The sequence below is a fragment of the Pan paniscus genome, chromosome 6, assembly GCF_029289425.2.
Source record: "Pan paniscus chromosome 6, NHGRI_mPanPan1-v2.0_pri, whole genome shotgun sequence".
Lineage (NCBI taxonomy): Eukaryota > Metazoa > Chordata > Mammalia > Primates > Hominidae > Pan > Pan paniscus.
The window spans coordinates 167,929,968-167,943,163 of NC_073255.2; the positions used below are offsets into that span (position 1 = coordinate 167,929,968).

General features: G+C 44.5%; 1 protein-coding gene across 3 annotated transcripts in view; it reads left to right on the forward strand.

Moving 5' to 3' along the window:
* Positions 1–294: 294 nt before the first annotated feature.
* The window catches only part of MKLN1 (muskelin 1), a 390,597-nt gene continuing 377,695 nt past the window's right edge, over positions 295–13,196 (forward strand). The window contains exon 1 of one of the 3 annotated variants that reach the window (XM_034964996.4): positions 295–516. The gene's annotated coding sequence lies outside the window, so the exon portion shown is untranslated. The remainder of the gene's footprint in view (positions 517–13,196) is intronic. The other 2 variants (XM_063606098.1, XM_063606097.1) reach the window with 2 other exon arrangements.

Genomic DNA, 13,196 nt, shown 5'->3' on the forward strand with positions numbered 1-13,196 from the left:
CTTCACAGTCTGGCCCTTGACTTCTGGGCCTCTTCTTACCTCTCTTTACCTGAAATGTCCTGGCCCTTACTGGGGTCTCCTCCACACCCTTCTCTCTGGTCCCATCCCTTCTGCTGCCAAGCCCCAGCGTTCCTCCGGCTCGGCCTGGTCAGCTTGAGCCTCATTTTGTTCGCGTGCCCCTGGGCTGGGAAAGGAGTGTGTGGTGCACAGTGGGGCCAAGGATCCCCTGGGGCCGCGGCCTCTGCCTCGCCCCCTCCACCCCTCCCGAGTCCCGGTTGCGGCGCTTCCTGGGCGGATGGCTTGGAATTGCTGCAGCAGCTGCGGTTCTGCTGTGTCATGCAAGAAGGAGGCGGCGGCGGCGGCGGCGGCGGCGGCGGCCGGAGCTGGAGGGGGAGGAGGGGAGGAACCTGATCCTCCGGTAGCGAAGGGCTAGAGGCAAACACCGAGCTCCTCCAGAGCCGCCCGGGAGCAGGGAGGGCTCCGCTAGCCCGGGGGGCCCTCCCCGCGGGGCAGATGGTAAGTGGGGCGGTGCAGGTGGTCGCCTTGGGAAGGGAGCGCGCAGGGGGGTAAGGTGGGGCGGCGGGAAGTGCTAGAAGTCACCCCAGCCAAACTGAAGGAGCCCAGTTTCCAGCTGAGAGGGACCCAGGCCGTAATAAGGATGTCCAGCCAAACGCAGCAATAATTACTATTGGAGTGACGCCCCGAAGTTGACCCAAGCTACACAGAGGGTGGAGTGGTGCATCCTGAACCCAGGACAGAGCTGGAGGCAATGATTCAGGGTTTGAGAAGTATCAGCCCATCAGCCTGGCGCTTTAAGGTGCAGCTGAGTAGGAAAAGCCAACCCACATCATATTCCCAGAGCCTTGCTGCGCTTTCTGGGTTGTCTTGTTTAAAACTAGTGAAAGGGATGGGAAACCTGCCCAACCTCACTTTAGCCACGAAAATAATGCTCTTGGCCAGTGGCCTTGGACAAACAGCCTCTGGTGCAACAAAACAATCAATAGGAAGAAGAACTTCATTCCCCTCACCATCCTCCTTCCCCAAGTTCCTTTGACCAGCATACCTCATTCGGCTTAAAGGAGAAAGAAAACTATGTGTGACATTCCCTCCCAGCCTACCTGCAGCCAGCCTCCTCACCACACAAACTGCCCATCCCGCTCCTCTCCTCATCTTCAGAGCCATGATTCCAAGAGACATTGCAATACTACTCACTTTAGGTGAGAAGACTGCCTGAAACTCTAAACAATTTCACCTCCCTTGCCCTTTGCCACAGGGGATTCAGAAACCTACAACTGAGAGCAGGGAAATATACGGACAGGCTGGGCACGTAGGAACATTACTTCCTTCACTGGAGTGTAGTTCTCCAGATAACTTTTTAATTGTGATTATTCCCTTCCATTGCACTCCTGGAAATTTCAAAGCACTTTCTAAAACATCATTTTTTTTATGTCAGTCATACATTTAGAGGTAAGGGGTTGATGGGATTAACTGAAAGGCTAATGACTGTCTCAAAAGCACATGCTGTTGCTAGGGAACCCAAGCTCCTGCTGCTCTCTAATCACCAGCGTGTTCCGTGGAAATCAAACTGCTCAGGGTGTTATTAAAATGAATGGCATCGGGTTAAAGGCATTCTTGCTTATGTTGTAGCATCCTGGATTATTATCGATTGCCTCACACCCACATATCTTGTTTTCCTAATTTGATTTCTGTATTTGCGTCACTGCCAGGGACACTCAGACTAGACCAGTCAGTTCACTTCCTGTTTCTCAGAACTGGTTTATATTTGGTCTCGCAGCACTAGCTGGTAAAACATTATCAAACTGATCCTCTTGGAAAGAAATCTTTGCTTCCCATTGAAAACAAAATATTCCAATTAAATTGTAATTCCTGTGGAAAACGTCATCATTTGAGGAGTAGACTGCCAGTTGCCATTTGAGAAATCATCCTTGAAATGTAAAGCCTAGAAAAAAAAAAATCATCTTGATTTCTTTTACCCAGAATCTTCATTCCTCAGCACTAGAACTAAGACAAACTCGAGTAAAGAGTAGATTTAAGTATACTTCTAAAATGAAACGCATAAATAAATAAATAAATACATGTCGAAGCTGGGGAAATCATTTAGACTAAACAAGGCATAAAATTGAATGGAATCCAGGCCCAGGAAGGACAAGTAATTTTGGGTTAGCATTGTGGCATTCAGAGAACACAGTGTGACTACAAGGCTACACTACAAATAGGAAACCCCATCACTTTGTGTACTAATTATCTTTTTTACCGATTCCTCTATGTCCCTGGACAAGACAACCTTGTTTTGTTTTGTTTGTTTTCAGTTCCTTCCTCTTTATAACAAGGATATTGCAAAGACAATATCAGAAAGATAAGCCCTATGTAAATAGGTGGATTCTGATGTAGATAATTTGTTTAGATGGAAAATAAAGCCCTTTGAAAAAGATGTATAATGGCATCGATAGCCTGGATGACCTTGAGTGAGCCATTATAGGTCTTATGTCAGTTTCTTCGTGGAAGCTTAAATGAAAGTGCTGGACTAAAGGATTTCTAAGGTTCCTCCCATTTACAAACTTCTGTGATGAGATTGAACTCACTACATAAAAATTTCAATTTTAGCTTCATTTTGCAATGTTAAATTTAAGCACTGAAACTTTAATATCTATCCATAGGAACCTTGAGGGAAATGATGGGAAATGACTTTCTATTGATATATCCATTTTTAGTGTCTGTTGACAGAAAAATAAATTTACCTTGCTCCCCATGTACTTAGTCTCTCCCTGCCTCAGTGGTATTATGGAAGCAACAGGATAAGAGTTACAAAAGGATATAAAAGTATAGAGAAAGTTCTTTCAGTCTACTTACTTATTTATTATGACAACTGTGTCACTGTGTTACCCAGGCTGGCCTCCAACTCCTGGGCTCAAGCAAGCCTCCCACCTCAGCTTCCTGAGTAGCTGGGGCTACAGGTGCACTTAACCATGCCTAGCCTTTCAGTCATTTTAGATATAGGTAATCCTAAGTACTCTGATGATCAAAGTGGTGGAATGATGGAGGAAGGGGTGTACAAAAAAATAATCAACTGAATCCTCATGGAACTAATAATAATCTATTTGCCTGTGTTTTAATTAGTGCTAGGCAAAAATAGACCTAGCTCAGCTCTTGGAATTTTTCAGATTCACGGTATTGAGAAGTAGCATGAAGAAATGTGAGATTTGTGCCAGAGAGAAAAGACCTGACTTTGAAACCCAACTCTGCCACTTTATTCATTATTGAGTGCTTGCTGTGTGTCAGGTACTGTGCTGGGTGCTGGGAATACAAAGATGAATAAGACACAGTTTCTGCTCTGAAGGACATTGTAGTATCATGAGAACAAAGATGAATATACAATTGATCACGCAACAGTGAGATGATATCAATAGGGGAGCTCATAAGAATGGTGCCTAACCCTGACCACGCATAGGGTCTCTAACCACACAAGGTGAATCTTGAGATGCGTTCTGAAGGATAAGTAGAAGTAAGCCAGACAAGTGGGCAGGTTACAGGGAAAGATATTTCAAGCAAAGAAAGTACTATGTGTAAAGACCTTAGGGAAAAAGCTGTGTGCAGGGAGTTGAGGGTGAAGAACAGAGCCTGGCAAGTAGGTTCTAAATAAATACATTGTATAAATGCATGGCAGAAGTCCTGAAGGAGAAATCCAGAAAGATTAGCATGGTTGAGTATGTCATCCTAAAAAGTTTGAACTTATTCTAAGGCCAGTGGAGAACCACTGATGAATTTTAAGGGGCATAGTGAACTGATCAAATGTTCATTTTAGAAAGATCTCTCAGCTGGGTGCAGTGGCACACTACTGTAATCCCAGCAGTTTGGGAGGTTGAGGTGGGCAGATTGCTTGAGCTCAAGAGTTTGAGACCAGCCTGGGCAACATGGTGAAACCCTGTCTCTACAAAAATACACACACAAAAAAAAATTAGCCAGGCCTGGTGGCACACACCTGTAGTCCCAGCTCCTCAGGAGGATCACTTGAACCACAGAAGCGGAGGTTGCAATGAGCAGAGATCATGCCACTGTGCTCTGGCCTGGGGAAACCTACAATCATGGTGGAAGGCGAAGGGGAAGCAGGCACCTTCACAAGGCGGCAGGAGAGAGAGAGCTTGCGGGGGAAACTGACACTTTTAAAACCACCAGATCTCATGAGAACTCCCTATCGTGAGAACAGCATGGAGGGAACTGCCCCCATGATCCAGTCACCTCCCACCAGGTCCCTCCCTCAGCACGTGGGGCTAACAGTTTGAGATGGGACACAGAGCCAAACCATATCACATTATAAGAAAGAAATGATGATGCATGTCTAAACTAAGGTAGCAAGAATGGACATGGAGAGAGGAAGCATTGAAAGGGTTTAAGATATGTTAAGGACATAGAACCAACAGAATTTGATTATTGATGGTATCCTCCATCAATGCTATCCTTCCATTTTCATAAGCCATAAATCTGCTCCCATTATATCCTGTAGATATATCCTGAGGTCCAAGATAGGGACCTCAGGAGGAAAAGCAGGTTGTGGAGTGAAGGTAATTAGTTTAGTTTTCAACATGTTGAGTTGAAGTGTCCATAGAATATCAAAGTGAAGCTGTCTACTACATAATTGAACAGGGAAGTCTAGAACTCAGGAGAGAGATCTATGCTGGAGTCATCAGAATAAGGAATAGTTCATGGAAGTAGATGAAATCCCCAAGAGAAGGCATAGAGAAAGGAAAGAAGAGGATCTACTTTGGAACCCTATGAAAACCCTGATATTTAAAAAGTGAGGAAAGAAAAAATACAGGGGAAAAATATCCCAAGAGGTAGGAGGACCAGGAACAAGTAGTTTCAGAGGAGCCAGGGGAGGAAACATCAGCAGTATTAAATGCCAGCTAGAAGTCAAGAAAAAGAGGATTGTGGCCAGCTGCAGTGGCTCACACCTGTAATCCCAGCACTTTGGAAGGCCGAGGTGAGCGAATCACCTGAGGCTAGGAGTTCGAGACCAGCCTGGCCAATATGGCAAAACCCCGTCTCTACTAAAATTAGCCGGGCGTAGTGGCACACACCTGTAGTCCCAGCTACTCAGGAGGCTGAGACACAAGAATCTCTTGAACCCAGGAGGCAGAGGTTGTGATGAGGTGAAATTGCACAACTGCACTCCAGCCTGGGCAACAGAGTAAGACTCTGTCTCAAGAAAAAAAAAAAAAGCAAAGCAAAGAAAAAGAGGACTGAAGTTTTTGGATTTAGTAAGGAGGTCATTGTTGTGTTTGGCAAGAAGGAGCTTATTAGTAAAATGGGGATAGTAGCCAAACTGCAGTGAGTTGAAGACAGGATAAGAGTAGAGGATGCAGATAGATGAAGTTCTTTTATATAAGAAGGACTAAAGGGCAAGTAGGGAAGGAAAATAAAAGAGAGTGGTGTAATCCATGGTCTGCAAGCTTAAGGCTGCACAAGGAAAGAAGGAAATACTACACTAATAGAATTCTTCATTCTCTCAGGCTTCAAATTAAATGGCATTACCATCCACCAATTGCTCAACACAAAAAGCATGTAGATATTCTTGATTCTTCTCTTTTCCTCCGTTTTCACAATCCTCAGAATTCAGGTCAACTTTACCTCCAAAACATTTCCAAAATGTCTCTTTCGGTCTCCACTGCTACCACCCTAATACAAACCATCATCCCTCTTCTGTGCTCTTGTAATAGCTTTCTAAATGGTTTTCCTGCTTCTGCTCTTGTCCTCATTCGCCACAGCACAGCTAGAGTTTCATAAATCATAAGTCTTAAGACATAAATCAGATCATGTGATTTCTCATCTTAGAATCCCTCCATGTCTGCTGATGGCACCTGTGATAAAGTCCAGACTCCTCCTCCATGCAGGGCCCGTGGAGCCCTGTACGGCATCCCCGACCACCTCTTCAACCTCATCTCCCACCACTCTCCACCACTGCAGTGACACCAGCCTTATTTCTCTTCCTCAAACTTGTTGAATTTTCTCTTGTATTATAGGATTTACCCTATATACGTCCTTTTCCTGGAATACTCTTTTGGTCATTCTGATCTTTGCTTATATGTCACCTCCTCAAAGAAGCCCTCCCTGACCACTCCACCTGAAGTGTCCTTCTCTCTCCACGTTTCCAACCATCCTATATATATTTTTTTCATAGTAATGGAACTTTATTTCTATTTGTTTTTATCACATATGGTTGAAAACTCCTCTAAAATGCAAACCTTGTGAAGACTACTGGCATATATGAGGCACTTAAAAAATATTAATTAGGGCCGGGCACGGTGGCTCACGCCTGTAATCCCAGCACTTTGGGATGCCGAGGCGGGCAGATCACGAGGTCAGGAGATCGAGACCATCCTGACTAACATGGTGAAACCCCATCTCCACTAAAAAGACAAAAAATTAGTAGGGCATGGTGGTGGGACTATATAATGAATATATATATATATATATATATATTCATTGGATGTTTGTAGCAGGAAAAGGAGAAGAGCAACCATTTATTAGAAATTAGAGACATCAAGAATCAGTCTTAGTGTAATTGGAATGGCTAGTGGTGATGATTACTAGGATTTTAAGATTTTGGAAGTGGAAGAGTTACCAGCTGTGTGATCCTGGACGTTTATATTCTCTGAGCCTCACTTTGTAGTTAACAATACTATATGCCTCACAAGGCTGTTAGGAAAATGAAACGAAATGGAATAGGTATAGGCATAAGGCAGTCTTGTGAAATTATTTTCAGGAATTCAAGACTTCTGCAAATCAATTCACACATTCTACATATGCACTCCCTTGTAATGGAGTTAGCCCTTGATGATTACTTATTATTAGAATAAAAAAACTGACTAAATCATTACTTTGAAAAGATACTAGGATATCTGATAGAACATGGAAATTAAACTATTTAAGAAGAAATCAGAGTACTCCCACAAATCCATAAAAAAAAAAACCTTTAAAACTCTGGAAAATTGGGTAAAGGGTATGACAAACAGATTGTAGTCAAAGAAATACAAATGGATCTTAAAATATGTAATAATAAAAGGCATGTGCATCACAACTGCAGTGACATCTATTTTTTACTGTCAAGTTGACAAAAATAAAAAAATTTAATAACATACTTGGCTGGCCAGGCTGGGAAGCAGGCACTTTCTTATACTGTCAGTGGGAGTGAAAGTGGGTATCACGTCTAAGGAGGGCAATCTGGCAACATTTATCAAATTTTTAAATGTACAAAGCCTTTACCCTGGCAATTCTACTTTTATATATTTATCCAATAGATATACTCACACAGGGATTGGAGGATGACTTTTCTAGGACCTTTTCTAGGACTGAAGCACGATTTATAGTAGTAGTTAAAGACTGAAAACAGCCATCAATAGAGAAGTGGTTAAATAAATTATGTGAAAGAGGCTGGGCGCGGTGGCTCAGGCCTGTAATCCCAGCACTTTGGGAGGCTGAGGTGGGCGGATCACGAGGTCAGGAGATCGAGACCATCCTGGCCAACATGGTGAAACCTCGTCTCTACTAAAATACAAAAAATTAGCTGGGCGTGGTGGTGCACACCTGTAATCCCAGCTACTCGGGAGGCTGAGGCAGGAGATTTGCTTGAACCCGGGAGGCAGAGATTGCAGTGAGCCAAGATTGCGCCACTGCACTCCAGCCTGGGCGACAGACCGAGACTCCATCTCAGGAAAAACAACAACAACAACAACAACAACAAACAAACAAAAAAACAAAGAAAAAATTAAAAACAGGTGAAAGATAGGCAGCTGTTAAAAGTTTGAGACAATTCTAGGCATACTTATGTGAAAAGATCTTCATGATACATTACTAAGTAAAAAAAATTACAATGAAGAACAACGTGTATTTTGCTAGCATTGCATTTCTTTTTAAAAGACAGTTTACATTTTTTGGTCTGAAAAACATTATTTGTGGGGAGATAAAATAGAGCAGAGAATGAGCAGATGTGGAGAGAATAGTTGGAAGGTACATTAATGGTTCCTGTGAGAGATCATGGTTGACCAGATTAAGGCAGTGAAACACACAGGGAGAGAAATGATGAGAGCCAAGAGTTATTTTAAAGAAACTGATGATTGATTGGAAATAGTGGGTTATGGAGAGGGAGACGTTGTCATAGTTGACTTCTCTCCCAAGATCAGGTACATGAATAGAGATGTCAAGACCATGACTAAGATGGAGAATCCTAGGACAGAAACAGAATTGCAGGGTGATACAGTTTGGATATTTGTCCCATTTAAATCTCATGTTGAAGTGTAATCCCCAATGTTGGAGGTGGGGCCTGGTGGGAGGTATTGGATCATGGGGGCAGATCCCTCATGAGCCTATTGATGATGAATGAGTTCTCGCTCAGTTAGGTCATAAGAGACCTGGTTGTTTCAAAGAGTCTGGGACCTCTGCCTTTTCTCTCTTGCTCCTGCTCACACCATGTGACTTGCTGGCCGCCCTTCCCTTCTGCCATGATTGAAAGCTCCTGTAGTAGTCAATTCTCGCACTGCTATAAAGACATACCTGAGGGCTGGGCGCAGTGGCTCACACCTGTAATCCCAACACTTTGGGAGGCCGAGGTGGGTGAATCACCTGAGGTCAGGAGTTCGAGACCAGCCTGGCAAACATGGTGAAACCCCATCTCTACTAAAAATACAAAATTAGCTGGGCACAGTGGTGGGCACCTGTAATGCCAGCTACTTAGGAGGCTGAGGCAAGAGAATCACTTGAACCTGGGAGGCGGAGGTTGCAGTGAGCCAAGATGGCGTCATTGCACTCCAGCCTGAGCAACAAGAGCAAAACTCTGTCTCAAAAAAAAAAGAAAGAAAGAAAATAAAGAAAGACATACCTGAGACTGGCTAATAAGAAAATAGGTTTAATTGGCTCATGGTTCTGTGGGCTGTACAGGAAGCATCGCTGGGGAGGTCTCCGGAAACTTACAATCATGGCGAAAGGTGAAGAGGAAGCAAACACATCTTCACATGGCCAGCACAGAAGAAAGAGAATGAAGGGGGAAGTGCTACACACTTTTAAACAAACACATATCTTGAGAACTCACTGACTATCACGAGAAGAGCAAGGGGGACATCTTTCCCCATGATCCAATCACCTCCCACCAGGTCCCTGCCCTAACATTGGGAATTACAATTCAACATGAGTTTTGGGTGGGGACACAGAGCCAAACCATAGCATTCCATCCTGGCCCCTCCCACATTTCATGTCCTTCTCACATTTCAAAACCCAATCATGCCTTCCAAACAGTCCCTCAAAGTCTTAACTCATTCCAGCATTAACTTAAAAGTTTAAGTCCAATATCTCATCTGAGACAATGCAAGTTTCTTCTGCCTATGAGCCTGTAAAATCAAAAACAAGTTAGTTACTTCCAAGATACGATGGGGGTACAAGCATTGGGTAAATACTGCCATTCCAAAATGGAGAAATTGGCCAAAACAAAGGGGCTATAGGCCCCATGCAAGTCCAAAACTCCAGAGGGCAGCATTAAATCTTAAAGCTCTAAAATAATCTCCTTTGACTCCATGTCTCACATCCAGGCCACACCGATGCAAGCGGTGGGCTCCCAAGGCCTTGGGCAGCTCCACCGCTGTGGCTCTGCAGCATACAGCCCCTGCAGCTGCTTTCATGGGCTGGTGTTGAATGGCTGTGGCTTTTCCAGGGCATAGTGCAAGCTATCGGTGGATCTACCATTCTGGGATCTGGAGGACAGTGGCCCTTTTCTTACAGCTCCATTAGTCAGTGCCCTAGTGGGGACTTTGTGTGGGGGCTCCAACTCCACATTTCCCCTCCACACTACCCTAGTAGAGGTTCTCAATGAGGGCTCTATTTCCACAGCAGACTTCTGCCTGGACATCCAGACATTTCCATGCATCCTCTGAAATCTATGCAGAGACTCCCAAACCTTGATTCTTGCCTTCTGTGCACCCACAGGCCCAACACCACATGGAAGCCACCAAAACTTGGGGCTTACACCCTCTGAAGCAATGGCCTGAGCTGCACCTTGGCCCCTTTTAGCCATGGCTGGAGCTGGAGTGGCTGGGATGCTTTCTGCCTTGTCTTGGCTATTAACATTTGGCTCTTCTTTACTTATGCAAATTTCTGCAGCCTTAAATTCCTCCTCAGAAAATGGGGTTTTCTTTTCTGCTGCATGGTCAGGCTGCAAATTTTCCAAACTTTTATGCTCTGCTTTCTTTTTAAATATAAGTTCTAGTTTCAAGTCATTTCTTTGTTTATGCAAATGAGGATAGGCTTTTAGAAGCAGCTAGGCCACGTGTTGGCAGGCGCCTGTAGTCCCAGCTACTCGGGAGGCTGAGGCAGGAGAATGGTGTGAACCTGGGAGGCGGAGCTTGCAATGAGCTGAGATCGTGCCACTGCACTCCAGCCTGGGGGACAGAGTGAGACTCCATCTCAAAAAAAAAAAAAAAAGAAGCAGCCAGGCCATATCTTGAATGCTTTGCAGCATAGAAATTTCTTCTGTCAGGCCAGTTGCAATGGCTCACGCCTGTAATCCCAGCACTTTGGGAGGCCGAGGCGGGCAGATCACGAGGTCAGAAGATCGAGACCATCCTGGCTAACACGGTGAAACCCCATCTCTACTAAAAATACAAAAAAAAAAAAAAAAAAAAAACTAGCCAGGTGTGGCGGTGGGCGCCTGTAGTCCCAGCTACTCGGGAGGCTGAGGCAAGAGAATGGCGTGAACCCAGGAGGCAGAGCTTGCAGTGAGCTGAGATCACGCCACTGCACTCCGGCCTAGGAGACAGAGCAAGACTCCCTCTCAAAAAAAAAAGAAAAAAGAAAAGAAAATTTTTCTGCCAAATACCCTACATCATGTCTCTGAAGTTCAAAGTTTCATAGATCTTGAGAGCAGGGGCATAATGCCACCAATCTCTTTCCTAAAGCATAGCAAGAGTGACCTTTACTCCAGTTCCCAATAAGTTCCTCATCTCCATCTGAGACCACCTCAGCCAGGACTTCACTGTCCATATCACTATCAGCATTTTGGTCACAACCATTCAACAAGTCTCTAGGAAGTTCCAAACTTTCCCTCATCTTCCTGTCTTCTTCTAAGCCCTCCAAAGTGTTCCAACCTCTGCCCGTTACCCAGTTCCAAAGTTGTTTCCACATTTTTGTATATCTTTATAGCAATACCCCAATTCTGGTATCAATTTTCTGTATTAGTCTGTTCTCGCACTGTTATAAAGACATATGTGGGACTGGGTAATTTATAAAGAAAAGAGCTTTAATCGGCACATGGTTCTGTGGAGCTGTACAGGAAGCATAGCTGGAGAGATCTCAGGAAACTTACAATAATGGAGGAAGGCAAAGGGGAAGCAAACGCATCTTTACATGGCTGGCACAGAAAAGACAGGGTGAAGGGGGAAGTGCTACACACTTTCAAACAACAGATCTCGCGAGAACTCACTCACTATCACATGAACAGCAAGGGGGAAATCCGCCTCCATGATCCAGTCACCTCCTACCAGGTCCCTCCCCCAACATTGGGAATTACAATTCAACATGAGATTTGGGTGGGGATGCAGAGCCAAACCATATCAGCTTCCCCAGACTCTCATCAGAAACAGATGCAGCACCACGTTTGTACAGCCGGCAGAACCAAGAACCAACTAAATTCCTTTTCTTTAAAAATTACCCAGCCTCCATTCTGGTGAACACGGTGAAACCTCGTCTCTACTAAAAACACAAAAAATTAGCTGGGTGTGGTGGCGGGCGCCTGCAGTCCCAGCTACTCGGGAGGCTGAGGCAGGGGAATAGCATGAACCCCTGGGGGCGGAGCTTGCAGTGAGCCGAGATCGCGCCACTGCACTCCAGCCTGGGCGACAGAGCAAGACTCCGTCTCAAAAAAAAAAAAAAATTACCCAGCCTCAGATATGTCTTTATAGCAATGCAAGAATGGACTATCACACAGGGGAAGATCGAAAGTTCTAAGTGCAGATGTCCCCTGCAGAGTTGTAGATATGGGTGTGAGGTTCATAAGAGCTGCTGGAACTGGGTTTATAAATTTGAAAGAAGATTGCCTAGGAGGGTAGATAGAAAGACTCAAAGAAAAGTGGGTCCAGGTCTAATCCTTGATCATTTAAGACTGAAAAGAAGAGAAAGAGCTGGCACTGGAGACTGAGAATCAGAAACCAGGAGACTATGGGGCCAAGGAAACCAAGAGAAGAATCTGTTAAGGAGGATCAGCTCTTTGTTAAACACTGCCAAAAGGTCAAGAAAGATTATTTTAATTTGTTTCTCTCGTAAGCGTTAAGCTCCTTGAGAGTTAGTATTATTTTATTATTTATTTTTGTTTCCCTGGGGCTTGCCCTGTGACCCACACATAATAAATGATCAGTAAACTTTTGTTAGATTGAAGAAAGAGAGAAAGATGCATGGCAAGAAAGGCAGACATGCAGAAAGACAGTAGAATTTATGCTTGGGTCTCAAAAAATAACTAAGTAAAACAGATTCCCTTGAAGTTGACTGCAAACCCAGCTTGATCTTAGGAAATGTAAGGAGATTCTTTCTGCTCCCTGTGTTTTACTCTTGAGCTAACACATTGATGGGGCTCCCACGGAACCATATTGTTGCCATGTAAGTACCTTCAGAAAACATTTTGAGAAGTGATATTCACCTGTGTCTGGTCAATCTGAGTCATTTTTATCTTTATTTAGGTCCTAGGTGATGACGAAAAGGGCAATTTGCTTTTCCTCGTCTATGACTCCACCACATCACCCTGAATGAGTTGATGGAAACGGGGGCATCCATTTCTGTGCCACTACAGTTCTGTAATACACTGTAATCACTCATAACGCTGCCCAGCCCCAGTTTCCCATGAGAGAGAAAGGTGACTACTGGCAGGAAGAGACGTCTAACCTCTTAGAGAAACCACCAGCTTCTTAGTCTGTTGTTGTTTCTGCATTAAAGTGTTGCTGCGGGCCGGGTGCGGTGGCTCATGCCTGTAATCCCAGTACTTTGAGAGGCCGAGGCGGGCGGATCACGAGGTCGGGAGATGGAGACCATCCTGGCTAACACGGTGAAACCCCATCTCTACTAAAAATACAAAAAAAAAATTAGCCGGGTGTGGTGGCGGGCGCCTGTAGTCCCAGCTACTTGGGAGGCTGAGGCAGGAGAATGGC